Source organism: Notechis scutatus, chromosome 2 (genome assembly GCF_049901735.1).
Source record: "Notechis scutatus isolate UNSWTSFEM ecotype Mainland chromosome 2, rNotScu1.2, whole genome shotgun sequence".
Classification (NCBI taxonomy): domain Eukaryota; kingdom Metazoa; phylum Chordata; class Lepidosauria; order Squamata; family Elapidae; genus Notechis; species Notechis scutatus.
The window spans coordinates 11,022,212-11,038,101 of record NC_142010.1 but is presented as its reverse complement, the minus strand read 5'-3'; the positions used below and the strand labels follow the sequence as shown (position 1 = coordinate 11,038,101).

The 15,890-nt window shown below is 40.3% G+C and overlaps 1 long non-coding RNA gene across 1 annotated transcript; it reads right to left on the bottom strand.

The window, feature by feature from the left end:
- Nucleotides 1-9,107: 9,107 nt before the first annotated feature.
- Nucleotides 9,108-14,673, bottom strand: LOC148131747 (uncharacterized). Its single transcript, XR_015747103.1, has 3 exons — nt 14,575-14,673; nt 9,828-11,611; nt 9,108-9,781 (listed from the first exon to the last, which is right to left on the bottom strand). It is a non-coding gene; the product is annotated as an uncharacterized LOC148131747 (long non-coding RNA).
- Between the last annotated feature and the right edge of the window lie 1,217 nt (nt 14,674-15,890).

Below are 15,890 nucleotides of genomic sequence, written 5' to 3'. Positions count from 1 at the left end.
AGGTAAATCTTTGGTCACAATCTTTTATGTGCTGTTAAAGGAAAAAGAAGGGAAGAATTATATTTCCCTTTCAGACACGTAGAGAATCATAAAATCTTATCCTTGGCAGGGACCTTGAGGGTCTTCCAGTCTGACTCTCTGCCCAGGGTAGGGTGCTCAGTACACCTGAGGCAAAGTGATGGAGGCCCTATATCTGTAAGAGAGATGTCCTCAACGTTTGACCATGGTTGGGACTGCAACCTTGGTCATTTAGTCAAGCAGTGTGTCAACTCTGAAACGGATCGAGCCTGCCTCACATATCTTCCGTTTCTGTAGTTGCCGCACAGCTCGGGGAGGGGGGAGAAGAATGGAAATCGATCTAGCCAAAACAACCTGCTATCTCGTGGGAACCAAGGTCATTGCTAGCAGGTGCCGGCCAGAGACTGGAACTTGTTGCCAAGAAGATGCCAGAGCACCTAATGGGGCAATGTGATCTGTGACCCTAGGGAAAAGGGGGGAATCTCTAACATTTAAATTATGCTGAAAGCACGGGAAACAGCTAGAGCTGGTTTTAAGTCCATCCGTGCCATAATGAAATCACTGCAATAATATTGCCAAAAAGGCTTTATGAGTTGTTAATCTCATTTTATGAAGTTTCTCCTCTGGTAATACTGATTTGCAAACTAGGGCGTTCAAAACCTTTGCTAGACCAATACTTGAATACAGCTCTGGTGTCTGGAATCCCCACTGTATATCAGACATCAGTGAGTCCAGAAGTATTTTACCAGAAGAGTACTACATTCCTGTGTTCGCAACAGAATACCCTACACCACCAGACTTGAGATTCTAGGCTTAGACAACCTTGAACTATGCCGACTAAGATTGGATTTAAGCATAATACATAAAATCATATGTTACAATGTCTTACCAGTTAATGAATATTTCAACTTTAATCACAACAACACAAGAGCACACAACAGATATAAACTTAATGTAAACCACTCCAAACTTGATTGCAGGAAGTACAATTTCAACAACAGAATGGTCAATCTCTGGCACTCACTACCTGTTGTCACCTGCTCAAACCGCTACTCCTTTACCCTCAAACAAACCTCTATTTGACCTCACCCCATTCCTAAGAGGTCTGTAAGGGGCGTGCATAAGCTCACAGTCGTGCCTACCATCCCTGTCCTATTGTCCCCAGTTATTAGTTCCTATTTCTTATACTTAAACATGTTTATTCTTATTTCTATTATATTGTAAGCATTTGACAAAATAAATACATAAAATAAATAAAAAGTAAAAAAAATGATGTACTCCATAAAGCCGTTCTTTGCGGAAAGTCTCAGATCGCTGAATCGTTTGGGTTCATTATTGGGAACCCTGACACAGTGGTTAGGGAAGGGGTCACGGGAGCATTTCACTCCACAACCACACTTCGGGTTGCAATCATGAAGTGAACTTGGAGGTCCTTACGTGGGGGGAGGTGCAGGCAATGGTCATGGGGCATCTAGGGAGGGGAGAAGACAGGCACAGGCCATCCATAAATTGGGTAGCCATCCACTAAAGTGGGATGCACGTTGCTGCCACCCCTGGAAGCCTGAGGCCGTCCATGCAAAGCAGCCCTGACTGACAGCAATGCTGGGCTGGGCCTTAAGTGGAGGCCTGAGGCCTTCAGCACTCTCAGCCATCTGCCATTGTCCCCAGGCTTGGGCTTCACCCCAGTGTCACTGTGACCACTGAGAAATGCGGCCTTAATTCCTAGAGCGGAGGCCTTTGCAGCCTAGCGCCATTTTCGGAGCTGCATGTTCTGTACCGTTTCCAGGCAACGTGTCCCAAAGCATCTCTAAGCTCCTCCAGGACCCCTTATGTCGAATGCGGCCTGTGCCTGGGAATCACAAGTCCTCTCCTGCTCACTTCAGACAGCCCCACATTCCTTACCTGGGACATTTGTCTGCTTAACGACACGTGAAATCGCTTAACAACCACAGTCAGGAGTACAGCATTGCAGCCATTGAGCCAAGCTCTCACATGACATCTTACTTAATGATGACTTTGCTCAACGACCAAGACTCCAATTGTGGTCATAAGTCCGGGACAAACTACCGGTATTACTAAAAACTAAATGACCTTCTATCGCTGCACCATAGAGAGTATTTTAACTTACTGCACCTCTGTATGTTTTGCCAATTGCACAGTAGCATATAGGACATCATTGCCAGAGGATCATTGGTTGCCCTCTCCCCTCTTTGGAAGAGCTTTATAGCTCCCGCTGCCTTAAAACATTCTCAAATGACAATAAACTAACTAAACTAAGGCATCGCATAAGCAAAAGAGAAGGAAAGAGAGTTCAGGCTCATGGAAACAACCCATTTCTGATTCTTATCCCTTTTTCCTGCTTCTTCTCACTTTTGCACATATGATCTCCATCCCATCATGACTTCTCGATCCTGGCTTCCTCGGGACACTTTTTGTATATTTTATAAAATAAAGTAAAAAAGATCCAGGAAGCTAAAGACCAATCAGCCTTGCATCGGTCCCTGGGAATATCTTGGAAAAGATGACCAAGCAATGGAACTGCCTAATAAGCCTAGAAACAAACAAAGCTATTATTACAAGCCAACATGGGTTTGTCAAAAAAACAGACCATGGCAGAAAAACCTCATTGCATTCTTTGAGAAAGCGACTAAAATTCTGTGGATGTAGCATACTTGGACTTAAGGCATGGGACAAAGTAGACCGGAACCTAGTTCTTGGCAAGAGAAAAAAAAAAAGTGGGATAGCATCAAACAGCTGATGGATTCATAACTGCCTGACCAACCACGTTCAACATATAGTCCTCAATGCCATAGCTGAAATACTAAGCACCATCTACAAGGTATCTTTTAGTTCCAGCATTTTGACCGACCTATTGTCATTAGCCATTGTCCTTCCTATCTTCAAAAAGGGAGAGCCCAGGGAGGGCGGAGCTGGCGTCGCGGCGGTACAGCATGCGATCTTGAAGCTTCAAGATCGCCGCTGATATCTCTGTTGCAAGACGGTCCCACTGGACCTAAACCATCCCGTAGAGACGGTTATTGAGAAAGGCACATCCTGTTGATCCCAGGGACATCGCAAAGTCCCTGGTAGATCCAGGAGAAGCCCTTTTTTCCCACGGCGGAGAGGCAGCCATTTAAGTTGCTGAAGCTGGGACAGCTCCGGAACGGAAGAGATCGGAAGAAAGTGTGTCAGTTTGGTGAGATGAACTTCTACTAATTGTTTTTTTTTGGAGAGAACACCTTGAAAGACTTAAAGTGGAATTAAAAGTGAAGAGAAAAGAGCTTAAGTGGAGAGATTAAGCTAGTTAAATTGAAAGTTTCTTTTTTTCCCCCTTTCTACTGGGACTTGGAATTTGGCAAAGCTTCTTAATTTTAAACTTTCCTATTTTTTTTTAACAATTCTCTTGAAAGTCTGCTTTGATTAAGACTCTACTTTCTGATTTGAGATTTATTTTTCTTTTTAAAAGAAAAGATTTTACTTTTTTTTTTCTTCTGTTCCTGGCTTTGGATACATGAAGGGGAAGTGAAAGTGAAGAAAAATAAGTAGCACTGCCATCTAGAGCAGTGATGGCTAACCTTTTCAGCTTGGTGTGTCGAAAATCGGGGAAAAATGTAGCCTTCCTCGGGTCGTGTGTCACTTCAAGAAATATCAATAATTTGGTTTATGACAGACTGGGCTGGGGTGATCACACAGGGCTGTGAAACTCGTCTCCCTGGTCTCAGGGCTGCAGGTGCAGGATGTGGGGATCGGAAGGCCACCTTACAGGGCTGTGAACCTCATGGATCTCCTTTCTTCCTGTAGCGTTCCTGAGGTAATGAAACTGACAAACCTCAGTTTATGACGGTTAAAACTGGTTCTCTGCTGCAAAGATCTCACGGCAGCGGTGACACCACGCCTCCACGCAACAAGCAGGGAGCAGGGATTGGAGCAGAGCACAGGCAGCCTCTAAATGTGCAGGTTTTCCCCACACCAACAGGCGTGTCAGTCAAAGTGCCTCGGCGTGTCACGAGTGACACGCGTGTCATAGGTTAGCCATCACTGATCTAGAGGCTTGGATATACTGTTTTATTTTTTCTTTTACTTGTTTGTGTATTCGTGTTATACTCAAGGACTCTGAGCTTTGCACTGGAAAAGATAACAGGATGAGCATGGCAGATTGTTTATACAGGTGCTCATCTGTGAAACTATAGATAGCTGGAGTCTGAAGTTGAAAGAAAGAAGATTGAAGTGACCTTGAAAATACTGGAAATGGAAAGTCAGAGTTGATTTACCAAAGAGCCTTGGATATTTAGTGGCAGTGGCTTGCTTTCTATTAGAATTGTTTGGTATTTATTACCTTCTTTTCTACTTCCCCTCTAGTTGGATTTTTATATTTGGATTTTAACCTTTTAACCCAGGAACTAGCATGTAATTTTTTTCTTTTGCTCTCTCTTTTTTTATTAAGAGAAATACATAGACTATTTTTTTCTTCTTCCCCCCACCTTCTTTTTCTCAAAAAAACAACCAAACTTTTTTATTCCTTTTTCCATAACTTCTCTTTCCCCCCCGCATATTACTGTAACTAATTGGATTAAGGTATACAAGTGCCTGAAGATTTTTTTTCCCCTTTTTATTTTTCGGAGTGGCAGTTCTCGGACTTCGCTCTTTTTTTTTCTTTTCCCTTTTTTTTCCTTCCTCTTTCTTTTTTTACAGATAAGTATTACAAGATGAGTAGAAAGACAACAGCCCCAGCTTCCTCAACACCAATAGCCTCCTCTTCACCATCTGGAGGACAACGATCAATACAGACAATGTTACAACAGGAGAAAGAGAAGGAAGTGCCATTGCATATGATTATGTAAGGAGTTCAGAAGATTGAAGAGAATAGAGAATATTGAGCAAAGAACTGAAAAGACAAGTGAGAAAGTAGAGAATATTCAACAGATGATGATGAAATATGAGGACAGATTTAAGAAAATCAAAGAAGAAAATTTACAAAGAGATAAGAAAATTGGAGATATTGATACTCGATTGAGCGATGTTGAAAAGGGCAGGAGTGGACCATTAGGATGGGAAATCGATACATCAGAATTTTACCTGAGATTTCAAAATGTAGAAGGAAAAGGTGAAAACTTTGCTGAAATGAGAGAAACACTGGCAGAAGCATTAGAGATAACCAAAGAGAAGATGATGGATGGGATGGGATGAAGTGTTCTGTGTCTATACAAGATATGCAATGAGAAATAGGTTACCAAGAGAAGGTCACATCAGATTTACCAAGAAGATTATTAAAACACAGATACTGCAGGTGGCAAGGGAGAAAACATTAAAGTACAAAGACAAAGAAATTGTGGTGCTGAAACAGGTACCAAGAAGAGTAAGAAAGATGAGAAGAGAATTTTTATTTTTGACTAAAGAGTTACTTAAAAGAGGAGTAAATTATAGATGGTTGATACCAGAAGGTCTCTTGTTCACCTGGCAGGAACAAAGACACAGAATTGACACAGTCGAAAAAGCTGAGCTATTCTACTTAGAATATCTTAGAGGAAAAGATGAAGATACAAGAAGAGTCGTTAATTAAATTGCAAGAGGAGTGTATAGCAGTCATTGAAAAAGAAAAAGAAGGTGCAGTAGGTGGTGTACCCAGAGAGCAATGAGAACTAAGATCTACTAGAGCAATAAAACCCTTATAAAGCGTAATATGGATGAAAGAAAATTGATTACAATTAACATAAATGGACTAAATTTGGCTACTAAAAGAAGAAAAGTATTCCATATATTAGAGAAATTAAAATTTGATATAATTTGTCTACAAGAAGTACATATTAAAAAACAACACGAATATATATTGAAACAAAAAAAAAATTAGGGAAATTATTCACATCGTTGACACAATGTAAAAAAGAGGTGTGGTCTTATATATTAGAGATACAATTTTGGCAGAACTAATTTATATAGATGGAAGGATTTGATGGTGGAAATAATGGACAATAATGTTAAAACACTTTTAATTGCAAATTATGCTCCAAATGACAACCAAGAAGAATTTTACAGGAAATTACATATGAAAATAATTGAACTGGACCATGCTAATATTTGTATGATGGGAGATCTCAATGGAATAATTAATGATCAGCTGGACTATAAAACGCAGAAATCGGGGAAAAAAACTACTATAAAGATACTACCAAATTCTTTCTTTCGAATGATAGAAGAAGTAAATTTAAAAGATGCATGGAGAGAGAGAAATGTGGAAAGCAAGCAATATACCTTTTACTCAAACAGTCATGCATCATGGTCTAGAATAGACATGATACAGATGTCAGCAGAATTACTTGGTAACATACAAGAAATTGAAATAGAAACAAGCAGACCACAACTCAATGAGTCACTTGGAAAGGACAAAAGAGGAGATCTAGATGGACTTTAAATAATATGATATTAAATGAAAAAGACTTTAAACAGAAAATAGAGAAAGAATTGGTTTTCTTTTTTAAAGAAAATAGAAAAGAGGATACATCTTTACAGAATCTCTGGGAGACGATGAAGGCCTACACAAGAGGCTTGATAATAGACTATACAAGGAAAAGAAACAGAAAACAGAAAAAGACTTTCAAAACATTGGAAGATTACTATAAAAGTCTGCAAGAATTACAGAAGTCCCTGCAAAAAAAGACATCAAAATTAAAATGGATATAATTAAACATAAAATGGGACTAATGGAAAAAGAGGAATAAGCACAAAAAATTAAAAATGCTAAACAGAATTATTTTGAAGATGCAAACAAACCAGGCAGATGGTTAGCCTATAAATTGAGAAAGGAAAGAGAATCAAGAAGGATTAGTCAATTAATAAATGAAGGAGGACATGTTTGCTATGGAAATGAGGAGGAAAAAAAATGATACAAGATTACTATGGAAAATTGTATTATCAAGAGAATATTCAAGAAGAAAAAGCTAAGCAATATCTACAGAAAGCGAATTTACTTCAGATACCCAAAGATATTGAAACAATGCTAGAAGGGAACATAACAATGATGGAATTAACAGAAGCTCTAAAAAAAACAGAATGCTGGAAAAGGACCAGGTCCAGATGGATTGCCAGCGGAATTTTATAAGACTTTTCAGGAAATATGGAATCTTCACCTATTAGAAGTCATGAACGAAGTTATGTCAAAGAAGAGAATACCCAAAACATGGTCAGAAGCATACATTACACTTATACCGAAGGAGGATACAGACCTGCAGCAAGTTAAAAATTATAGACCTATATCCCTACTAAATTCAGATTACAAAATCTTTGCTTCAATCTTGGCAGAAAGACTGAAAAGATATTTAAATAATTTTATCCATGCTGACCAAAATGGATTTCTGCCAAAGAGACAAATCAAAGACAATGTGAGAATAATTCTGGACACTGGAATATTACGAGGCACATCCTGAAAAGCAAATGGCCTTGATGTTTCTAGATGCACAAAAAGCCTTTGACAATGTGAGTTGGTGATTTATTTTACTGCAATTGATACAAATGGGCTTTGGTAAAAAATTTATCCAAGCCATTGAAACGATATATCATAAACAAACTGCAAAGATTGAGAATTAAATGGAGAATTAACAGAATCCATAGATATAAGAAAAGGGATAAGACAAGGTTGTCCACTGTTGCCTCTGCTGTTTGTGTTAACATTGGAAGTGTTGAATAGGATATTAGAGAAGAAAAAGAAATAAAAGGAATAAATTGCAAGCTTCTGCAGATGATCTGCTATTTATATTAGAGGACCCATTGGAAACAGCACCTAAATTAATAGAAAAGATAGAAGACTATGGAAAAGTAGCAGGTTTGAAAATAAACAAAGATAAAACAAAGATATTAACAAAGAATATGTTAGCAAGACAAAAGAAAGAGTTGGAAGAAGTTTTAGAAATACAGGTCACAAATAAGGTTAAGTATTTAGGATATACAGTATACATTACACCAAGATGTAGTACACTGAAGGACGATAACTATCTTAAACTCAAACAGCAGATTGCGACAGATTTGGCAAAATGGGAAAACTTACAACTATCATTGACTGGGAGAATATCTACAATTAAGATGAATGTATTGCCTAGAATTTTATATTTATTCCAGATAATTCCAATTCGATTAGGGGAAGAGTTCTTTGAAGACTTGGAATTATGCTGAAATATATTTGCAGGGTAAGAAAGCGAGAATAAAACTTAAACTGTTACAAGATGCAAGAACAAGAGGAGGGTTTGCCTTGCCCAACTGGGAGTTATATTACCAAGCGACAAATCTGATGTGGGTAAAGGAATGGATAACACTAAGGAACAGTAGATTATTGACTTTAGAAGGGCATGACTTGCTGTTGGGATGGCATGCTTTCCTCTGGTATAAGGGAACTAAAATACAGGGGTATTTTAGAAGACATTACATTAGAGATGCACTGTTTTTGAACTGGGAGAAGATAAAAAGACAATATTATTTAAAAATACCATTACGGATATCTACTATTGAAGCTTTTTCTTATCTAATAATTTATAAAAAGGAACAGTTAGATATGGTGAGATATTGAATGAAAAGGGTGAACTTAAATCTATGCAAGCGTTGGAAGAACAAGGTGTAAAAATGAATTGGTTTTCAAATATGCAAATACGATCTAGATTTGATAAAGATTTCAAAACAGAAGGTATTTATGATAGGTTGAATGATTTAGATAAAATTCTGATGGGTACTGATGAAAAGGTAATTAAAAAACTCTATGGACGTTTATTAGAATTTAAGTTGGAGGAAGAACAAGTCAAAGAAACGATGATTGCTTGGGGAAAATTTTTTGGATATGGGATTGATTTAGAGAAATGGCAAAAATTGTGGTCTCAAAATTATAAAATAACAATGTCAACTGCATATAAAGAAAATTTGTATAGGATGTTTTACAGGTGGCACCTACCCCCATTGAGAATTGAATGTTTAAGAACAAATCAGATAAATGTTGGAAATGTCATCAGATACCTGATTCATATTACCACATGTGGTGGACATGCTCAGATGTAAAAAGATATTGGACTAAAATCCACACATGGTTGGAAAAAATGATAAAACAACATATAGACTTTAAACCAGAGATCTTTTTATTGGGAATCATACTGGAAATATACAATAAAGAGCTGAAATATTTGATTGAAAATGTTTTGACAGTGGCTAGAATTGTATTTGCTAAGAATTGGAAAAATGAAAAAATACCTATGCAAGAGGAAGTTATTAAGAAAATTATGGACTGTGCTGAAATGAGTAAATTGACATTTGAAATTAGAGAGCAAGAAGATAAGCAATTTTATATGATATGGGATTTGCTTTATCAATGGTTGGACAAAAAACATGGTAATGTAATAGATTTGTTGATTCTGTAATAGAAGTTCAATAGATTGATATAAAATTTAATACAGATATATATAACCATTGGATGAAAAGTACAATATAAATTTTAAAATAAATTTTGGAATATCTCGTATAAAATGATGGAATAGTTTAGTCATTGATGATTAATAACTGATAAATATATAAGCATATGTTAGTTTGACAATGAAAATTTATATAAACTGTGAGTAATGACTACGAAAGGATAGCACAAAAGATTTGTAACCAATTGACACACTGTATGTGTATAAAATGGAAGATGGTTTTATGTTTTTATGTTTTGTTTGTATATGTTTGTCTTAAAAATAAAAACTATTATAAAAAAATAAAAGGGAGACCCCAGCCTAGTTGAAAATTACAGACCAATCTCATTATGTTGTGTCACCTGCGAAGTCATGGAATCAATCATCAACCAACCCATTACCTTCCATTTAGAGACAAACAACCTACTCTCTAACAGATAGTTTGGTTTCAGGAAAAATGTGTCCTGTAATCTACAACTCCTACACTGCAAAAACATTTGGACTACACAGCTCGACCAGGGTAAAACAATAGATGCAATTTACGTAAGACTTCTGCAAAGCCTTTGATTCAATGGTACATGACAAACTATTGTTTAAATTTCGCTCTTACGGGATTTCTGGATCGCTGCACAAATGGAATAGCTGCATTCCCGACAAACAGGCAAAAAGTACTCAAAATAAGGAGTGCCCTATCAAACCCTGCACCCGTTAACAGCGGTGTCCCCCAAGGCAGCCTTTTAGGACCCACTCTCTAATTTACAAAAATGATCTTTGATCATATTAAAACTAACTGCGTCCTCTTTGCTGATGACGTAAAACTATTTAACACCACTGACGATACAGCTGCCCTATAGAGCGACCTTGACTATGTGTCAGAATGGTTGAACAATTGGCAACTTCAAATCTCAACCAACAAATGCTCTGTCTTACACATTGGCAACAAAAATCAGAGCCCTAAATACAAACTGGGCGGATACGACCTTGTAGACGACCCTCACTCTGTCAAGGACTTAGGAGTACTCATCTCGAAAGATCTAAGCCCCAGAGCTCACTGTAACGGCATTGCCAAAATGGCATTAAGGGTTGTAAATCTAATCTTACGAAGCTTCTTCTCTGGTAACATTGAACTGCAAACCAGAGCATACAAAGCCTTCGCCAGACCAATTCTTGAATACAGCTCATCTGCCTGGAATCCACACCGTATAATGGACATTAATACAATTGAGCGAGTCCAGAGGTATTTCACAAGAATACTCCACTCCTCAGCTTGCAGGCTTGAAATTTTGGACCCACGCTGCCTAGAGTCTGACCTAAGCTTAGTACCCAAAATTATCTGCTACATCCTATCTGTCAATGACTACTTCAGCTTCAACCACAATAAAACATGGGCAAACAAGAGATACAAACTCAAAGTAAACTGTTCCAAACTCGATTGCAGAAAATAGGACTTCAGCAACAGAGAGGTCAACACCTGGAACTCACTACCTGACTCTGTTGTTACATCCTCTCAAACTCCCAAAACTTTAATCTTAAACTGTGTACCGTGGACCTCATTCCATTCCTAAGAGGTCTGTAAGGGGGCGTGCATAAGCGCACCAGTGTGCCTACCGTCCCTGTCCTACTGTTCTCATTTATTCGTACTCATTTATTATGCATATACTTATACCTGTTTATACTTATATGTTTATGTTATGTTCATACTTACACTTGTTTTCTCATGTATGCTTGACAAACTAAACTAAATAACTAAATAACCTTGGGAGAAAATCCCAATTTTACTGCATTGCTCGTTTGTCAAATAAAGATTTAAAAAATGGATGCTTGTTCTCTAAACCAAGACTTAGCCAAGATTTCTTTTCTGACCTTTAAAGTTACAGCTAAGAGGTCTCTGGGTCAATTGTTACCACTCCAGATCAAGGCCAGGGATAACCCTCAGTGCCGACCGATTTGGTTTCTCCTTAACCGATTGGCCCTTTGTGCAGGAAGCTGCTTCTTCATCCAGATTCCCAAATTCTCTGGAACGGAGTCCTGGCCAAAGTTTGGGGGATCCCAATCCAAGAATGCCCCCTTTCTCCTCTGTGAAGTTCACGGCCACAGCCTCACTGGTTTCCGGCAAAGAGAAATGAAGAAGGCTCAGATGCCAGCAGTGATCCTGAACAGAATCTGCAAATGATCTGGAAGAGGAAGGAGAAAATAGGATTATTTGTTGAGGATACAAAATAATGAAGATTGAATCGTAATTCAAAAATATCTTAAAAAGAGAAAAGGGAAGAAAGAAGCAGGATGAAGTCCAACAGGGACCAAAGCATAGTTGTACCTAGGAAAACTCGGTGGAAGATGAGAGACATCAGATGAGGCAGAACATGTGTGAAAAGAGCTGCTCTTTCCTGCTCTTTTTGGAGGCTGCAAGGCCACAAAGATAAGGGTCTCAAATTTTATTTCCAATGAGGAAAGGCAGCCTTTCCAGGCCATCAGCTTTTTCTAGCAGCTGCTCCCAAGACCACCCCTCAAAACTTCCTTTGGGCTTTGAAAAACCTCCACCCAGGAGGGGCTGCCACTACCACACCCTCTTTGTGCGAAGTAAAAGAAGAAGAAACGATTACTCCTGTAAAAGAAAAATGTAAAAGGATCAACATATTTCTCTTCTCTATGTTTCTCTTCTATGTAACCTTAAAAAACCCGGGGAAACATTTTAAGACAGTTGTGCTGAGGAGATGAAACCTGTTAAGCCTGGATTCCCCAACGGGTGTTAAGGAAAACGAACTAAACAGAACGTGCAGCGAAGTCAGATAGGAAGACAGGTAAATGTGTGAGATAAGTTTTCTAGTTAACACGCAGTAAAAATACAGATACGCTTGTGCTATCAAAAGTATAGTTTATTCCATTTAAGAATTATAGCATAGTCAAAATAACGGTCCATTAGTCATATATCAATTTCAGTCAAGTCTTGTCGGGGATACCCTATTTGCAAAGTCCGTGTTGAGTAGCCAATGTCAGTACACTTACAATAAATCAGTCCAATCTTATCTTCTCTCCGTTGAGAAAAATAAACACTCCTGTTTCACTCCCCGTTTCAGCAAGAACGCAGTCATCAATCCATCAAGTAATTAGAGATCAGTAAGCCAGAGAGAGCGAGCTGGAATTGCCTCGCTTCTTATATAGTGCTTTTACAACCACACCCTTAATTACATTCTTGCTGTTAAAGTTACACACACTTTAACTAACAAACCATGATACCATATTTATTATTTTTACCCAAACCAGTTAGGGTAAACAATGTTATCCCTAACAAAACCCGTTCAGCGTCAGTTTAAGCAGAAGTCCATTTGAGGAGAGTTGTCATGCTGACCCAGAAGAGAAGCCAGTTCGTGTAAACAGAGCAGGATTAGCAACTGCTGGACAAATGATAAGTAGATGATTCATTGTTAAGCATGTCAGTATGGCTAGATTGTGAACCCAGGCATAATTTTAAAAACCACCCTGGAATCATCCAATGTGAATTTCAACAATTTTAGCCAATGGGGCAGCAGAGAAGGTGGGAGGTGGTGGGTCTTGGTGTGGATAAAAATATGTAAAATCGTCTGTTTGATTGCCTTGGTGCCTCTGCTCAGAAAGGGACTCAGAAGTGTCTTCTTTTGCCCCAAAGTCAGTAAACCCTGGAATTGCTGACAGTGTCTCCTGCCTGTTCCTTTAGCTGCGACTTTGGAATCTCACCCTCTTTTATGTATACTGAGAGCATTTGCACCAAGACAAATTCCTTGTGTGTCCAGGCACACTTGTTCAATAAAGAATTCTGTTCTATTCTATTCTATTCTTATGATTCTTGATGAATGTATCTTTTCTTTTATGTATACTGAGAGGATTTGCACCAAAGACAAATTCCCTGTGTGTCCAGGCACACTTGTTCAATAAAGAATTATGTTCTATTCTATTCTATTCTATTCTATTCTATTCTATTCTATTCTATTCTTATGATTCTTGATGAATGTATCTTTTCTTTTATGTATACTGAGAGTATTTGCACCGAAGACAAATTCCTTGGGTGTCCAACCACACTTGGCCAATAAAAAATTCTATTCTATTCTATTCTATTCTATTCTATTCTATTCTATTCTATTCTTACGATTCTTGATGAATGTATCTTTTCTTTTATGTATACTGAGAGCATTTGCACCAAGACAAATTCCTTGGGTGTCCAACCACACTTGGCCAATAAAAAATTCTATTCTATTCTATTCTATTCTATTCTATTCTTACGATTCTTGATGAATGTATCTTTTCTTTTATGTATACAGAGAGCATTTGCACCAAGACAAATTCCTTGGGTGTCCAACCACACTTGGCCAATAAAGAATTCTATTCTATTCTATTCTATTCTATTCTATTCTATTCTATTCTATTCTATTCTACCTTACGATTCTTGATGAATGTATCTTTTCTTTTTATGTACACTGAGAGCATTTGCACCAAGACAAATTCCTTGTGTGTCCAACCACACTTGTTCAATAAAGAATTCTATTCTATGCTATTCTATTCTATTTCTATTCTATTCCCGGAGAAAACAAAGAAAATAGAAAGTTTAGAAATTCCACCCATCTTTTAAAAGCAGAAGCAAAGTAAAGATTATCGTAAAAACAAAGGATTTTATTTTTGGCCTTTCAGACAGAGCACAAAGAAAGACGAGCTCAATTCAACTAATTTAAACTTATTTCCTTTCCCCCCAACCCTTCCCGCCCCGTTGCAAAGAGGTCAGGGTGTGCTAATGGCACACTACAAATCCCAGTAAATGCTTTAAAGCACAATTTACACTCTTTCCCCCCCAAAATGCCCTTGAGGGATATGGATGCTCTGAAGGACCGCAGAGAGGCCTTGTAAAGCAACTTACCCGAAGCTCCTTCCCGGATCCCCCCCCCCCCTCTTCCCGAGGAGCCTTGGCCGGGCGAGGAGGGGGGCAGATCCAGTCCGGGGAGAGAGAGCCCCCTTTACCCCCCGGGAGGGATCCGCTCCCTGCAAGCAACGCCAGAGCCGGATCTCCCCGAGGAATTCCCGGGAATCCGACAAGCGGGATCCGTGGCAGCTCCCTTCCTCCTGGCAGGAGCGGCGGAAGGGAGGCCGGAGGGAGAGCAGCCCGACCTACCCAGAGCGGGATCCAGAAGCCTCTCCGGAGAGATCCAGCGTCCGTCCTCGCCCGGGCGAAGGGAAGCGGAGATCCACCCAGTGGGAGGGGAGAGGCGAGGGCTTTGGGGGCTCCGCCTGCTCCTGCAAAGCCCCGCCCCTTCTCCTTCCCCCTCCGCCTTTAACCCCCGATTTGCCTTCGCAGGACCACTTGCTTTCTTTGGGGGTTTTTGTGATGGTGTTTTTGTGGTTGTGTGTGTGTGTGAGATACGCTGGAAGCTGAAGCTCTGCAGATGCCCTGAGAGGTGCCCACAAGAGTTGAGGGGTCCTTGGGGCTCTCTGAGGTTGGTGCCTGGATGATGTTGCCCAGTTAGGCAGTGAGACGTCTGCGAGGGGGGGGGGGGAACCCCTAAGCTCAGAGACCACCAAGGACCCCCCCAGTTCCACCCTGAGCTGTTCCCCCAGATTGACTTTAAGGCGCCTGGCCTTTCTGGAGCTGGGGAAGGGGGGGATCCTGACCCCCAGAGGAAGAACTCAGTCCCCCCTCCAGTCAGGGGCTCCTCATTCCTTGTGCTACAGTGGGATCCACTTCTGGGGAACCAGGTGTCCCCGGATTAAGGGGCTGACAGGGGGAGGGAAGATGCCAGAAGCCCCCCTGAAGGAGCCAATAGGAGCCGGGAAGATCCCAGCTTCTGAGCAAATCAGCCACTATGTCACCAAGGAATATATTATATGGGCTCAAGCGGGAAAAGACCATTTCCCAAGGAAAACAGCTAGGAGAACATTGTGGGGCTGGGAGCATTTGGGTCTTTCTCCTCTCTCTTTGGGGGCGCTTATGAGGCAGCATCCATGAGCTCTGCTGGGATCCCCCCCCCCTCGATGCTGCTGGTGGGGGCTCTGGCCCAGATCCCTGGAAGCGAAGGGGGGAAAGGAGACCCCCAGTAAGGAGGGGGCTCACCTGGGCAAGAGCTGAGCTGGGAGGGGCCCTCAGTGCTCCTGGGGCAAACTGGACTTTTTGGAGGTATTTTTTTTCCCTTGAAAACATTTCACTTCTGATCTAAGAAGCTTCTCCAGTTCTGACTGACTTGGGGGTGGGGGAGAAAGGATTTGTGTTGTGTCACAAAGGACAAACCCATCAGGAGGAGACGTCCGTCTGCATCTGGAGAGAGACATGCCAGGCTCTTTGGAGGGCAGCCAAGTGCACTTTCTGCACAGAAAGGAGCCCTGGGTGGAAAGAGGGGCCACAGCGGCCATCTTGGCCAAATGGAGCAGCCCTCCCACAACAGAGGGGGAGGGGTGGTATGAAGGTCCCCCCCCCCCGTCTACAACAGGGTCCTT